The following is a 17,098-nucleotide window of genomic DNA, read 5'->3' as shown; positions in this document are numbered from 1 at the left end:
TTTAAAGGTTGACATATGTTTGTTTGTTTTTTCCCCATTTTCCCCAACCAAGAGCACCACTTCAAATATAGTGTACAAATGTTCCCATCTGTCAGCTATACTTATGTATTTTGAAAATGCTGTACTCTATATGGTCTTGGTGGAACCATAAGCTGTGGTGCTCATACCATTAGATCTGGTTTAATGCAGGATTTAGGTTTGTTGGTATGTATTTCAAAATTAAGTCAGCTGTAGTGTAAACTGAACAGTGTTAAGTTAACCTGTCTCATTTCAAACACTGAGCAATCTTAGTCTGAGAGTAACATTTTATGCAGATGTAAAAATCTTAGATAAAATGCCTCCTTGCATCTTGAAAGTCCTTGCATAAAGGGGCAGTAAACTGGAATGTAATGAAAATATATATAGTAATAAAAAAACTAATATCTGCCAAAAGGGCACCTACCATTTGTGTATTGAGGAGGAAACATTTCTACATGGCTTTAAATATAGAATTTCTACAGCATTGTCAAATAATCATAAATACACTGCTACATATTGCTAAAAAAATTTGTTTTCTTTCATGTAATTAGCAAGAGTCCATGAGCTAGTGACGTATGGGATATACATTCCTACCAGGAGGGGCAAAGTTTCCCAAACCTCAAAATGCCTATAAATACACCCCTCACCACACCCACAATTCAGTTTTACAAACTTTGCCTCCCATGGAGGTGGTGAAGTATGTTTGTGGTAGATTCTACGTTGATATGCGCTTCGCAGCAGGCTGGAGCCCGGTTTTCCTCTCAGAGTGCAGTGAATATCAGAGGGATGTGAAGAGAGTATTGCCTATTTTAATACAATGGTCTCCTTCTACGGGATCTATTTCATAGGTTCTCTGTTATCGGTCGTAGAGATTCATCTCTTACCTCCCTTTTCAGATCAACGATATACTCTTATATACCATTACCTTTACTGATTCTCGTTTCAGTACTGGTTTGGCTGTCTACTATATGTAGATGAGTGTCTTAGGGTAAGTAAGTCTTATTTTATTATGACACTCTAAGCTATGGTTGGGCACTTTATATGTAAAGTTCTAAATATATGTCTTTAAACTTATATTTGCCATGATTCAGGATAATCAGTATTCCTTATTTTCAGACAGTCCGTTTCATTATTGGGATAATGCATATGAAATATTTTTTTCTTACCTTAAAAGAATTTTTTCAATTGACCTTTTTTCCCTGTGGGCTGTTAGGCTCGCGGGGGCTGAAAATGCTTCAATTTATTGCGTCATTCTTGGCGCAGACTTTTTTGGCGCAAAATTTTTTTTTTTGTCATTTCCGGTGCCCTAATTGACGCCGGAAGTTTGTGCATGGTTGCGTCATTTTGGACGTTCAGACGTTTTTTTGCGCCAAAATTGTGGGCGTCATTTTTTTCGGCGTCACAGGATGTGGCGTCATATTTGGCGCCAAAAAATATGGGCGTTGTACTTGGCGCCAATAATGTGGGCGTCATTTTTGGCGCTAAAAAATGTGGGCGTTATTCTTGTCTCCACCTTTTTTCACATTATTTCAGTCTCATTTTTCATTGCTTCTGGTTGCTAGAGGCTTGTTCATTTGGCATTTTTTTCCCATTCCTGAAACTGTCATTTAAGGAATTTGATAATTTTGCTTTATATGTTGTTTTTTCTATTACATATTGCAAGATGTCTCAACATGACCCTGGATCAGAATCTACTTCTGGAAAGACGCTGCCTGATGCTGGTTCTACCAAAGTTAAGTGCATCTGTTGTAAACTTTTGGTAACTGTTCCTCCGGCTGTTGTTTGTGATAACTGTCATGATAAACTTTCTAATGCAGATTGTGTTTCCATTAGTAATAATCCATTACCTGTTGTTGTTCCTTCAACATCTAATGTTCAGGATGTCCCTGTTAATGTAAAAGAATTTGTTTCTAAATCTATTAGGAAGGCTCTGTCTGTTATTCCTCCTTCCAGTAAGCGTAAAAGGTCTTTTAAAACTTCTCATATTTCAGATGAATTTTTAAGTGACCGTCATCATTCTGACTTATCTGTCTCTGATGAGGATCTATCTGGTTCAGAAGATTCTGCCTCAGATATTGACACTGATAAATCTTCATATTTATTTAAGATGGAGTTTATTCGTTCTTTACTTAAAGAAGTGTTAATTGCATTAGATATGGAAGAGTGTAGTCCTCTTGATACAAAATCTACTAAGCGTTTAAATTCGGTTTTTAAATCTCATGTAGTTATTCCTGAAGTTTTTCCAGTTCCTGATGCTACTTCAGAAGTAATTTCTAGGGAATGGAATAGTCTGGGTACTTCATTTACTCCTTCTCAAAGGTTTAAGAAATTGTACCCTGTGCCATCTGATAGATTAGAATTTTGGGATAAAACCCCTAAAGTTGATGGGGCTATTTCTACTCTTGCTAAACGTACTACTATTCCTACGGCGGATAGTACTTCCTTTAAGGATCCTTTAGACAGGAAGATTGAATCCTTTCTAAGGAGAGCTTATTTATGTTCAGGTAATCTTCTTAGACCTGCTATTTCTTTGGCTGATGTTGCTGCAGCCTCAACTTTCTGGTTGGAGGCTTTAGCACAACAAGTGTCAGACCATAATGCTTATAGCATTGTTAAACTTCTTCAACATGCTAATAACTTTATTTGTGATGCCATTTTTTATATCATTAGAATTGATGTCAGGTATATGTCTTTAGCTATTTTAGCTAGAAGAGCTTTATGGCTTAAATCTTGGAATGCAGATATGACTTCTAAGTCAACTTTGCTTTCTCTTTCTTTCCAAGGTAATACATTTTTTGGTTCACAGTTGGATTCTATTATTTCAACTGTTACTGGGGGGAAAGGAACCTTTTTGCCGCAGGACAAAAAATCTAAAGGTAAATACAGGGCTAATCATTTTCGTTCCTTTCGTCAGAATAAGGAACAGAAGCCTGACCCTTCCCCTAAAGAAACGGTTTCAGTTTGGAAGCCTTCTCCAGTCTGGAATAAATCCAAGCCTTTTAGAAAGTCAAAACCAGCTCCCAAATCTGCATGAAGGTGCGGCCCTCATTCCAGCACAGCTGGTAGGGGGCAGGTTACAATTTTTCAAAGATATTTGGATCAATTCAATTCACAGTCTTTGGATTCAGAACATTATTTCTCAAGGATACAGAATAGGTTTCAAGATAAGACCTCCTGTGAGAAGATTTTTTCTCTCTCGCATTCGAGTAAACCCAGTAAAGGCTCAGGCATTTCTGAAATGTGTTTCAGATCTAGAGTTGGCTGGGGTAATCGTGCCAGTTCCAGTTCTGGAACGGGGTCTGGGGTTTTACTCAAATCTATTCATTGTACCAAAGAATGAGAATTCCTTCAGACCAGTTCTGGATCTAAAAATATTGAATCGTTATGTAAGAATACCAACATTCAAAATGGTGACTATAAGGACTATTCTGCCTTTTGTTCAGCAAGGGCATTATATGTCCACAATAGATTTACAGGATGCATATCTTCATATTCCAATTCATCCAGATCACTATCAGTTCCTGAGATTCTCTTTTTTAGACAAGCATTACCAGTTTGTTGCCCTTCCGTTTGGCCTACCAACAGCTCCAAGGATCTTTTCAAAGGTTCTCGGTGCCCTTCTCTCTGTAATCAGAGAACAGGGTATTGCGGTATTTCCTTATTTGGACGATATCTTGGTACTTGCTCAGTCTTTACATTCTGCAGAATCTCATACAAATCAACTTGTGTTGTTTCTTCAAAGACATGGTTGGAGGATCAATTTACCAAAGAGTTCTTTGATTCCTCAAACAAAAGTAACCTTTTTGGGCTTTCAAATAGATTCAGTGTCCATGACTTTGTCTCTAACAGAAAAGAGACGTCTGAAGTTGGTTTCAGCTTGTCGAAACCTTCAGTCTCAGTCATTCCCTTCGGTAGCTTTTTGTATGGAAATTCTAGGTCTCATGACTGCTGCATCGGACGTGATCCCCTTTGCTCGTTTTCACATGAGACCTCTTCAGCTTTGTATGCTGAACCAGTGGTGCAGGGATTATACAAGGATATCACAAATAATATCCTTAAATCCCAATGTTCGATCTTCTCTAACTTGGTGGATGAATTACCATTGTTTAATTCAAGGGGCCTCTTTTGTTCGTCCAACCTGGACTGTGATCTCATCAGATGCAAGTCTTTCAGGTTGGGGAGCTGTATGGGGATCTCTGACAGCGCAGGGGGTTTGGGAATCTCAGGAGGCGAGATTACCAATCAACATTTTGGAACTCCATGCGATTTTCAGAGCTCTCCAGTTCTGGCCTCTTCTGAAGAGAGAATCGTTTATTTGTTTTCAGACGGACAATGTCACAACCGTGGCGTATGTCAATCATCAAGGTGGGACTCACAGTCCTCAAGCTATGAAAGAAGTATCTTGGATACTTGTATGGGCGGAATCCAGCTCCTGTCTAATTTCTGCGGTTCACATCCCAGGTGTAGACAATTGGGAAGCGGATTATCTCAGTCGCCAGACATTACATCCGGGTGAATGGTCTCTTCACCCAGAGGTATTTCTTCAGATTGTTCAAATCTGGGGACTTCCAGAAATAGATCTGATTGCCTCTCATCTAAACAAAAAACTTCCCAGGTATCTCTCCAGATCCAGGGATCCTCAGGCGGAAGCAGTGGACGCGTTGTCGCTTCCTTGGAATTATCATCCTGCCTATATCTTTCCGCCTCTAGTTCTTCTTCCAAGAGTGATATCCAAAATTCTAATGGAACGTTCGTTTGTACTGCTGGTGGCTCCAGCAAGGCCTCACAGGTTTTGGTATGCGGATCTCAATCGGATGGCCAGTTGCCAACCTTGGACACTTCCGTTAAGACCAGACCTTCTATCTCAAGGCCCATTTTTCCATCAGGATCTCAAATCATTAAATTTGAAGGTATGGAAATTGAACGCTTGATTCTTAGTCATAGAGGTTTCTCTGACTCAGTAATTAATACTATGTTACAGGCTCGTAAATCTGTGTCTCGGAAGATTTATTATCGAGTCTGGAAGACTTACATTTCTTGGTGTTCTTCTCATAAGTTCTCCTGGCATTCTTTTAGAATTCCTAGAATTTTACAGTTTCTTCAGGATGGTTTGGATAAAGGATTATCTGCAAGTTCTTTGAAAGGACAAATCTCTGCTCTTTCTGTTCTTTTTCATAGAAAGATTGCTAATCTTCCTGATGTTCATTGTTTTGTACAGGCTTTGGTTTGTATCAAGCCTGTCATTAAGTCAATCTCACCTCCTTGGAGTCTTAATTTGGTTCTGAGGGCTTTACAGGCTCCTCCGTTTGAACCTATGCATTCTCTGGATATTAAATTACTTTCTTGGAAAGTTTTGTTCCTTTTGGCTATCTCTTCTGCTAGAAGAGTTTCTGAGTTATCTGCTCTTTCTTGTGAATCTCCTTTTCTGATTTTTCATCAGGATAAGGCGGTGTTGTGGACTTCATTTCAATTTTTACCTAAGGTTGTGAATTCTAACAACATTAGTAGAGAAATTGTTGTCCCTTCATTGTGCCCTGATCCTAAGAATTCAAAGGAGAGATCTTTACATTCTTTGGATGTAGTAAGAGTTTTGAAATATTATGTTGAAGCTACTAAAGATTTTAGAAAGACTTCTAGTCTATTTGTTATCTTTTCTGGTTCCAGGAAAGGTCAGAAAGCTTCTGCCATTTCATTGGCGTCTTGGTTAAAGTCTTTGATTCATCATGCTTATGTGGAGTCGGGTAAATCCCTGCCTCAAAGGATTACGGCTCATTCTACTAGGTCAGTTTCTACTTCCTGGGCTTTTAGGAATGAAGCTTCTGTTGATCAGATTTGCAAAGCAGCAACTTGGTCTTCTTTGCATAGTTTTACTAAATTCTACCATTTTGATGTTTTCTCTTCTTCTGAAGCAGTTTTTGGTAGAAAAGTACTTCAGGCAGCTGTTTCAGTTTGATTCTTCTGCTTATGATTTCAGTTTTTTTCATTATTTAGATTAAAACTTTTGATTTGGGTTGTGGATTATTTTTTCAGCGGAATTGGCTGTCTTTATTTTATCCCTCCCTCTCTAGTGACTCTTGCGTGGAAGTTCCACATCTTGGGTATCTGCTATCTCATACGTCACTAGCTCATGGACTCTTGCTAATTACATGAAAGAAAACATAATTTATGTAAGAACTTACCTGATAAATTCATTTCTTTCATATTAGCAAGAGTCCATGAGACCCACCCTTTTTATGGTGGTTATGATTTTTTTGTATAAAGCACAATTATTCCAATTCCTTATTTTTGATGCTTTCGCTCCTTTCTTATCACCCCACTTCTTGGCTATTCGTTAAACTGAATTGTGGGTGTGGTGAGGGGTGTATTTATAGGCATTTTGAGGTTTGGGAAACTTTGCCCCTCCTGGTAGGAATGTATATCCCATACGTCACTAGCTCATGGACTCTTGCTAATATGAAAGAAATTAATTTATCAGGTAAGTTCTTACATAAATTATGTTTTTATGGACCCCTGGCCCCATCATACAACTACTACCACACTGAAGTTACAATCTGAAATTGCACAAAGAAATAAAAAACATTTGCTAAGTAAGTCCTACCTCCTCTGCAAATGAAAGTGATCTGCCGTCTGACTCAGGCACACACTGTACAAACAAAGTGCCTAGTCTGTCTCACACTGTGCATAGTGGTTTAGTGCACACTCAAAAATCCTCTCAAATACTAATACTTTACTCCTTCTAATAACATTCGCCATGCTCAATTAGCACTCTGCTGTAGTACCCACTGGTGGCTGCCAAAATTTGAAAACAAATTTTTTTTTTTTTTTAGTTCTTGCCTCATGGGGCCCCCCTGGCCCATTGGGCCCCTGACAGGAGTCACCCCTGTCATCCCCTGATGGCAGCCCTGACCTTATCATAGAAAAGCTTTTTTTTGCAGGCTATTTTTTTGTCTTCAGACCAGCAGTTTGTGGTGTTTGAGTAGCAGACGCTATAACTTTATAGTGTGAATCTTTATCAGAGATGGTCTCAGATTTCACTGGACAAGATTCAGGATCATCAGTAGATAATTAAAGTTGCCAATACTTTCTTTTGTGATGCTGTTGTGGAAATAATCTTCATCAATGCCGAAATGCAGCTTGGCTGTTTAACTAGAAGAGCCTGGTGGTTAAAATCTTGATCGTCGGATATGGTTTGTAAAGGCAGATTTTGTCTCCTCCTTTTCAGGGGAAGATTTTATTCAATCCCGGACTGTACGCATGTTCTTCTACAGCAGTTTTTGATGTTTTTCTGATTTAGCCATTGACACTCTTCTTCAAGGCAGCAATCAAGGATAAATACAGCAGAATAAACTAACAAATAGGTACATGTGACACTAGGACACAGGCAGGACCGAAATCACTTGAAATATACAGGGAAAAGATACGCTGGAAACTGCAACTAAGCTGGTGCATTGAGCCTAGGCATAAGAATTTCCTAAATAGAAACTGAATCAGAGATCAGGTGGGAGAGAATTAATCACACAGGTTCCAGCAAAAGAGGTTGATGCCCAAAGCAAGCTGACTGACAGGGAAGCCCAGTATCATCCTTAAAGAGACAGGGGCATAAAACAAGCAGGCATGACATAGACACTGTTTACCATTAGACAGATGTTTTATCCAGTATCTCCTCCTTGGAACCTTTCTGGCCCTATGGGTGTTATAAACAACATCCTTTACACGTATGCATGGTTTGGATACTCAACTTCTGTGTGGAAGATAATATCTAATATCTAATACACTTTCTTCTTGGCTAAAGCAAATGATTAGTAAGGCTGGTAGAGAGATCTGATTCTACTTCTAGGGCTTTTAGGAATTAAGTATCTGTGGAACAAATCTGCAAGACATCTATTTGGTTCTTACATTTTTTACTCTATTTTATCATTTAGATGTTTTTTGTCTCTTATGTTTTTAGTAGGAAAGTTCTCCAGGCAACAGTATCTGTCATTAGTTTTCATGTCTTAAGTTTATGTTCCGCGCTTTCACTGTTATTTTGTGGACTCCACAACTTGAGTATTAGATCACAGATGCGATGTCTTGTGGACTCTCTACACCTTATGAAAGAAAACAAAATTTATACTTACCTGATAAGTTCATTTCTTTCATGGTGATAAGAGTCCACAAGACCCACCATTTTTATACTCGGCAGCAGTTCCAGTTTGCACTTAATTTACCCTACCTTTATCTTTTCTGATTTTCTGTTCCTCTTCTTCCTTGGCCAGATTTTTGACTGAGGTAATCAGTGAAATGGATGGGATTAAAAACTCTTGGTATGTTGAGTATTTTTTGCCTCCTCCTAGTGGACTGGAGCATAATCCCACATGTGATTTCTCATGGACTCCACCATGAAAGAAATTAATTTATCAGGTAACCATTATTTTTTTTTTTTTTAAAGCTCTTCTTTTAAAATCAAATTTATACAAATTGTATAAATATTTTTTTAAATATTTTTATATTGCTGTAAATCTGTAATGATCCTGAAAACGTACTAATCATGGAGAAAGTTTCCTTAACCTCTTTTTTTAGCTTGTATATGTTTGTATACTAAGTTTGTATGTTTTATTTTTTATATAAACAGGTCTCTTAACTTGAGTTTCCCAAGAAGTTTTTAATAGAACTGTTCATCAAACCACTGGAATGGAGGAAGAGGTAAGCTGTTTTAATTACCACCTCTTTTGCATTAAGAACTTTTTAGATTTGTGTTTTTGATAAAAGTATTTGCTTTTGGAGAGCTGCTAACATCTCTAGAGGACATGAATGGAAGTGAAGCGAAGTGATATTCTCTGTAGGGAACTGGAATGGTAGAGAGTTTGTGGAGCTGAGATAGGGAAGGGGATTTAGTTTAATACGTTTTTCAACTAGAGTTTTGTATGAATTGTTTTAATATTAGAATAACAGCTTTGTTTTTATTTTGGAAGGACCAAAAAGGTCACCAATCAGAGTGACACATCCCCTCTTCCTCTATGGAGTATCTGATTAGTGGTGGGATGGTGTAGGAGAGAGAGAGGAAGTGATTGTCAGTGCACACTGGTTGATGCACCTTTTTGTTTTTATGGAAAGAGCAGGTAATCTTAAGTAAAATATGGCAGTGGAATTACTAATGTTTTAATGTGTGTCCTCTATATTACAGGGCTAGTCAATGTACAAATTATTGCTACATAATTATGTAGATAGTGGAAAGGATTTTAAAGATTTAACTCCTTAAACTCATACTTACTTCACCTTTCTCCCAGCCTCTTTTGCTCTTCTGGTTTCTTCAACAACAAGGTTTCTAATCACAGAGCAATCGGTCATCTTGTTGAACTGCATGTAGCACACTATCACGCTGGGTAAAGCTGTCGGCTGATTTACCCAGCACAAGAGCGCACTACATGTAGTTCAATGACATGACCTGGTGCACTGTGATTAGACCGCACACCCGTGACGTACTGTTGAAGAAACCTGAAGAGCAGTAGAGGCTGGCAAAGAAGGTAAGGTGAGTATGGTTTTGGTGGTTGGGGGGTAAATCTCCCTTTTCTTTTGCATGTGCCGCTAAGTTAATGTTACATAATTCTGCACATAGTTCAGAATTATGTGACATGAATATGAATGTTGACTGGCCCTTTCATTTGTAATGTAGCCTGTACATGTCTGATTGTCTTTTTATTAGCATTTTTAAATATTTCCACCAAATATTATTCTAAATTTAAAATATTGTCTGTTTTTTTTTTAACTTGTTAAAGAGTTGTTAAAAAAATAGCTTAATTTTTTCAAACATAAGGAGATTATTGTTTTATTTTTATTAAGCTCCTCTTTTGGAATCAAAATTATACAAATCTGATGTCTTTTTTAATACAAAATTATTGACATTGGTTTAAATTTGTAGTGAATCTGAGAGGACACTAATCATGTTGCAATATTCTTCACCCTCTTTTTTTATGTTCTATATTTTTGTAAAATAACTTTAATATTCTTTAAACAGGTTTCTTTACTCAAGGTTCCCAAGAAGTCTTAAATTGAACTGTTCAGCAAACCCTCGTAATGGAGGAAGGAGGTAAATTATTTTATTTACCACCTATTTTAGGTTAAAACCTTTTGTGTTTTTTTTTTTTTTTTATAAAAGCATTTAGGTGAGTTGTCTAAACCTCTACAGTACCCAAATGGAAGCCAAGCAGAGTGGCAGCCCCCCTCATCCTCTGAGGGGAACTGGAATGGTAAAGAGCTTGTGGAGGTGAGAGAGGAAAGGGGGTTGTCACACTGTTTGGTCTGTCTTTGGGTTCTGTAGAAATCAGTAGGTGATCTTATAGAATTTATATAAATAAAATTAGATAGATGAAAGTTTGATGTGTGTCCTTCCTTTAAGTTTGTAATTTATATTGTATTTAGCAGTGTTGTTTTTTTTTTTGTTGTATTCGGTTTTTGTTGAATATTATACCTCCTTATTTGATTTAACATTTATTTTATATATTTTTTTGTTATTACTTTTAAATTAAGCTAAAAAAAATCTTGTTTTGGCTGAACCTTTAAGGGATAGAAAGGTCAAAATTGAAATGTGCATTTTATTATTTTTTTTTTTTTTTAAATAAAGTTTTATTGAGTACAAATAAGCATAGTACAGAATATCATACCACACATATTCAAATGTTACAAATAGAAAAAGGGAAGAGAGGATAAGGGGCAAACACAGATATATCTTTTGCCAGGGAGTGAAAAGAATGAATCAGTCTTTTGCCCATTACCTAGGCCATTCACTTAAATGTCCAGCTGTGTTCAATATGTACTTGCCGATCATGTGGGTAATCAAACTACACTTTTATGAGAAACCATCACAAATTTTGCAAAATTCAAACTCAGAACCTGTTTAACCATCATTCCAATTGTTGTAAAAGAGGAGGGGGGGGGGGTCAGCCCGGGTGGGCAGTTTAGATTAGCTAATGTTCATGTTGTTTTACTATCTAAGGTGGTCTTATAGGAGCGTGTAGTAATGTTTGCCAGTAAATCTGGATGTTATGGTATAGGGGAAAACAACCACTCTTAAAATAAGAGTATTCTTCCACAGAAAGGAGTTCAGATGTGTTAAGTAGCCACTCATGCACAGTAGGTACACCTGTAGACTTCCACTTTCGGGCAATAAGTAATCTGGCACTATTAAGGCAATTTTGTATAAGTTTCCATCTAAGTTTACATATTTTGCCTGGGTTGTAGTTAAGAAGAGCTGTGAGAGGTCATAAGTTAAATTGATCCCCTAAGACTATTCTCATGTGACTAGTGATACCTTCCCAGAAGGGAAGCAGCCTCAGGCACTGCCACCAAATATGGGCCATCGTGCCAGGAGACCCACAGCCCCTCCAGCATGTCGCATTGGAGCTAGGATATATATGCTTAAGCTAACTGGGGTAAGATACCACCGGTATAGAATTTTGTGATTCATCTCCAGTATCCTGGGAGATGATGAGGACTTGGAGGAGTGGTAGAATATGTTTTCCCACTGTTCTTTGGAAATAGGGAAGTCTAACTCAGTCTGCCAGTGTAGGTCGTATGACGAGGGTGGTAGTGTAAGGGACATGTCCATCAGTTTTTTAACCATCGATAGAGACCCCTTAGGAACCGTTCCTTCAAAGCAGAAACGTTTGACGCGTGTCATTTCTCTCAGGAGGTCTTGTTTGTGGGGTGAGGTGCTCAATAAGTGTGTCAGTTGAGCGTATTTAAGCCAATGGGAGAAGGCCCCCCCAGCAGTGTCTAATAGTTGTGTTCTTAGTTTCAGGGCCCCTCTATTAGTCAGGCATGTGAATGGGATTGTTTGAGTTGTGCCTACATGGCCTGGCACCTGCGGGACTATCCCTCCACTAAATTCTGCATTTATTGGTATTGGAGACATAGGTGAGGTAAACGATGATATTCCCTTAACTTTGATTCTAACTGAGTCCCATGTACGAAAAATGTGGGAGTATAACAATGAGGACCTAGCGTATGCAGGTCTGCATTTGTGTGAGATCCAGCAAAGTGGGCCTATGGTAGGTGTTCCCAAGAGAAAGGAGTCAATGGAGGCCCAAGCCTTAGTGGAGGAACGGTCATGCCACTCCCACACTCTCTGCAGTGTTACTGCGCTATAATATTGAGAGATCAAGGGAACTCCTAATCCTCCCCCTCCCAATGGTTTTACTAGAACTCTCTTACTGATCCGGGGTTTAATATTCCCCCATATGAAGGAATTTATTAGAGCTTGGATTTGATTCAGGTATGTAATCAGTAAGTGAACTGGAGCAGCTTGTAGAATGTATAGGATCTGAGGGAGGGTAGTCATCTTAATCGACTGGATCCTGCCCCACCAAGAGAGGGGTCGAGCTTGCCAGGAGTCAAAGTCCTTCCTAATCTTATGCAGGATAGGTAGGTAGTTGTATTTAAATATTTTATTGATGGATGGGGCTATGTGTATTCCTAAATATTTAATTTTATTGTGTAGGAGTCTATACTGACAATATGTCTTAAGTGCATCAAAGTCTCCTATTCGCATATTGAGGTTAAGAATTTCCGACTTTTGTGTGTTGATCAGGAAGTTTGAATGGCCACCAAACTTATCAAATTCCTCTGTGCAAGGTGGGGGTGGGGAGCGCTCAAAGAGAGCTGTGAGTTGGACTGTGATTCTATTAACTATTCCATAAATTCCTTAAAAATCTTCTCACGAAAATCGTTAATTAGTATGCCTGTGTTTATATTATAAATGTGAATCTGCTACAAAGTGTTTACCTCGTGTTACACCACTAGTGAAAAAATGTGTTGGTGATTATTCTCCTAATCGGCAACTGTAGAATTGCCTGATACAACAATATATATTGTTTAAAAGTTAGTGTGAGGTGAAGTGTACGTGTATATGTACGTATATAATTTATTCCATCTGCATCGGATGCTGTTTAAATTACTCCTGTTCTTATAGGTTCTGGTTATTGTGTACAGATTACTGACTTTCAATATTCTTATGTTCTATGTTCCTTTAGACTTTCATCTGTGATACATGCACAATATTGTAAATATACTTTACTCCAACTTATAAGCAAATAATAAAACTGAACAGTTGTATAAGAAATAGCGTTTACTTAAAACTTGGTTAAAAAAACAGGTTCTACTGGTATAGGCAATTCATAAGGTGTTTCATACCATATTTAATTTAAGCATATATATTAGAGCATGTCCATACCCTGTAAAAAATACGATTTAAAACTTGATAATGTTCAGTGAGTTCAGATATTGTAATCCTTTTGTGATGTATCTGATAGGATATTCCTAAATTGTGGCCACAACTTGTCCTGAGACTGTTAAAAATCCCAATGTTATAGTTAAAATTAAAAGTATCAGCTAGACTCCCCCTAACCGGACCTCCGATATCCCTTACCTCTGTGTTTTTTGAACTTTTTCGTGGTGCCGTGGGTTCTGGGAAGAGCAAACTCAGCTTGTACACAGAAGCACTCTTCCCAGAACCCACGGCACCACGAAAAAGTTCAAAAAACACGGAGTTCAATATCTGAACTCACTGAACATTATCAAGTTTTAAATCATATTTTTTACAGGGTATGGACATGCTCTAATATATATGCTTAAATTAAATATGGTATGAAACACCTTATGAATTGCCTATACCAGTAGAACCTGTTTTTTTAACCAAGTTTTAAGTAAACGCTTTTTCTAATACAACTGTTCAGTTTTATTATTTGCTTATAAGTTGGAGTAAAGTATATTTACAATATTGTGCATGTATCACAGATAAAAGTCTAAAGGAACATAGAACATAAGAATATTGAAAGTCAGTAATCTGTACACAATAACCAGAACCTATAAGAACAGGAGTAATTTAAACAGCATCCGATGCAGATGGAATAAATTATATACGTACATATACATGTACACTTCACCTCACACTAACTTTGAAACAATATATATTGTTGTATCAGGCAATTCTAGAGTTGCCGATTAGGAGAATAATCACCAACACATTTTTTCACTAGTGGTGTAACACGAGGTAAACACTTTGTAGCAGATTCATATTTATAATATAAACACAGGCATACTAATTAACGATTTTCATGAGAAGATTTTTAAGGAATTTATGGAATAGTTAATAGAATCACAGTCCAACTCACAGCTCTCTTTGAGCGCTCCCCACCCCCACCTTGCACACTTTCACATAATCTGATATTGGGAGCATATCAGACTTGGGGAAGCAAGTTGAGTCTGATCTAAACTTCACTCCACATACCCTTTTTTTGTTTATCAAATTCCTCTAGCAGGTGTGGCAAAGACCCATGCGGATGAGTTAGCAGGGTAAGGACATTGTCGGCATAAAGGGTGAGTTTATATGTATTTGGGCCTAATTTTATGCCAGATATGTTGGGATTATTTCTGATGTGTGACGCAAGTACTTCAATTGAGATGGCGAATAGCAGAGGAGACAGGGGGCACCCCTGTCTCGTGCCATTTTGTATGTTAAAACTATCAGACAAAGTCCCATTCGTGCGAACCCTTGCCGTGGGGCGAGAATATAAGCTAAATATCCTTTGGATCATGACAGAGCCGAAGCCGAAGGCCTCCAGACACTGCTTCAGAAAGTTCCAGTCCAGTCGGTCAAACGCTTTTTCAGCATCTGTAGAGATTAGGATAGATGGTATGTTCGACCGGCTGGACTGTCCGATCAAGTGCAGAACTCTGATAGTATTGTCTCGGGCTTCTCTTTTTGGTATGAAGCCCGATTGGTCGACATGTATGATTTGGGGGAGTATTCTATTGACTCGGGCGGCAAGGATCTTAGCATAAATTTTCAGATCTGAATTTAATAGGGAGATTGGCCTATAGTTGCTTACTAGTGTGGGGTCTTTATCTGGTTTAGCTATGACAGAAATATGTGCTTCAAGGGAGCTCCTAGACCATTTCATACCGTCATCTATAGATTGAAATAGAGACGTGAGATGTGGGATTAATAAATTCTTAAACTGCTTGTAATACATATTGCTGAAGCCATCAGGGCCAGGGCTTTTATGGGAAGGAAGAGATTTTATAGCCTCCGCCACTTCTTGAGGTGACATAGGGTTGTCTAAGGTTTCGGAGGTTTCTTTAGGTATAGTAGGGAGTGAGGCCTCTGCAATATATTTTCCTGTAGCTAATGGGATGCCTGCTGTGCGCAGGGTAGGTAAGTTGTATAGTGTACTGTAATACTTTTTGAATTCGTCTGCTATTGAGAGGCTACCTACCACAGGATCCCCAGAGTTATCTAGTATTTTATGGATATAAGAGTTGAGTTTATGCTCTTTAAGGGCTCTAGCTAGCAACGGGCCTATTTTATTAAATCTGGCTAAGTATAATTTCCTAAGGTATAGGGCTCTGGTTTGTGCTTCTGCTTATAACAATTGGTTGAGTTCGTTTCTGTAGTGTCGAAGCTGACTAGATAGTGCTACATCATGGGGAGCCTCCTGGTGTCGCCTCTCTAGAGTGTAAATGGACCGAAGAATACTGTCATGTCGGACTCTATACTGCTTCCTTTTCCCCGCTTTATATTTAATGAACTCACCCCTCAACACAGTTTTATGGGCTTCCCAGAGAGTATGGGGGGAGATATTATCTATGTTGTTGAATCTGAAGTACTCTGCCATAGTCTCCGCCAGCCTCTTAGTCAAGGCATTGTCTTTAAGTAATGACTCATCCAATCTCCATATGTATGGGGATAACGGGGTGTTTAACCATTTTAAGCTTAAGGAGACCATGGCGTGGTCAGACCAAGTTGTTGGGATAATGTCATTCTCCATGACCGAGTCATAAAGGAGTTGGTCTGTAAAGATATAGTCAATTCGGGAGTGATTTCTATGGGGATTAGAGTAAAAGGTGAAGGTGTGCTGAGAGGGGTGTCTCATTCGCCATGCGTCAATCAATGCTAATTGATGAATTAGGGATGTCGTATCTGACAGTGTTTTGGGAGAAACGCTACTTCGGCCCGATGAACAGTCCAGTGTTGGGTCAAGTGCTATGTTACAGTCGCCCGCTAAGATCAGCGGTCCAGTCTGGTTAAGAAGGAGGTGTCGCTTTAAGTTCTTAAACAATTTGGTGTGTTTGGTGTTAGGAGCGTAAATATTAGCCAGAGTGAGTGGTCTATTGTGAAAAAGTCCTGTAACCATAAGCCATCTACCTCTGGGGTCTGCCTCAACTTTGTTTAGCTGGAAAGGGACATTTCTGCTGATCAGGATCCCCACTCCCCCTACTTTTCTAATATTATGGGCAAAGTATCCCGTTGGGTAGTCTTTATTTGCTAGTGTGGGGGGTGAGTCTTTGGGGAAGTGGGTCTCCTGCACAAAAACGATATCTGCCTTTGATTGTTTAAACCATGCTAGTGCGACAGAACGCTTGGTCGGGGAGTTCAGTCCCTTAGCATTCTGTGTGACTATAGTTAACACTCCGGTTGCCATGGATTGATATATGTGGTTGAAACATTGTTGTGGCTCTGGAGGGAAGAGTTATGTGCTACAGTAACGTTAGTTAACAGCGAATAGAAGTTATGGCTTACCTGACTTGTGGAGATCTTGTTACCACTGAAAACCCGGGCTGACCACCAGGGATATAGGGTTGGGGATGGGGAGGGTGGAGAGGAATAGAAAGCAATGACCATTCTGGAATGAAGAAACACACATGTAAACAATACAACAATAAACAAGGTAAAACAAAAAAGAGATAACAATTTAACGAAAATGATACTCATAAGTTTCTCTTAGGAAAATTTCCTAGAGGAGGAAAAAAGTGATTGCTACAGCTCTTGGTAGCAGGTCGGTTAACTGATATGCATACAAACAGGAAAAGTTTTGATTAGACATACATATCTAGTGTACTATTCAATTATGAGCCAAAAGTTCTAGAAAGTTTTGGCTGCATACAATGTAGACCATCTTGGCGACAATCAGAATGTACTCTGGACCTCGGTCCATGATAAAAGGGACAGATTGTTTGAAGCTTTGTAATTCAGTATTGTCCCGATTTGAATAGAACATAGGGTACCTCAGCGTTCATGGAGGACTATAGAAGTATAGCACCAGGG

This window comes from Bombina bombina, chromosome 3, assembly GCF_027579735.1.
Source record: "Bombina bombina isolate aBomBom1 chromosome 3, aBomBom1.pri, whole genome shotgun sequence".
Classification (NCBI taxonomy): domain Eukaryota; kingdom Metazoa; phylum Chordata; class Amphibia; order Anura; family Bombinatoridae; genus Bombina; species Bombina bombina.
This window is presented reverse-complemented; position numbering follows the sequence as displayed.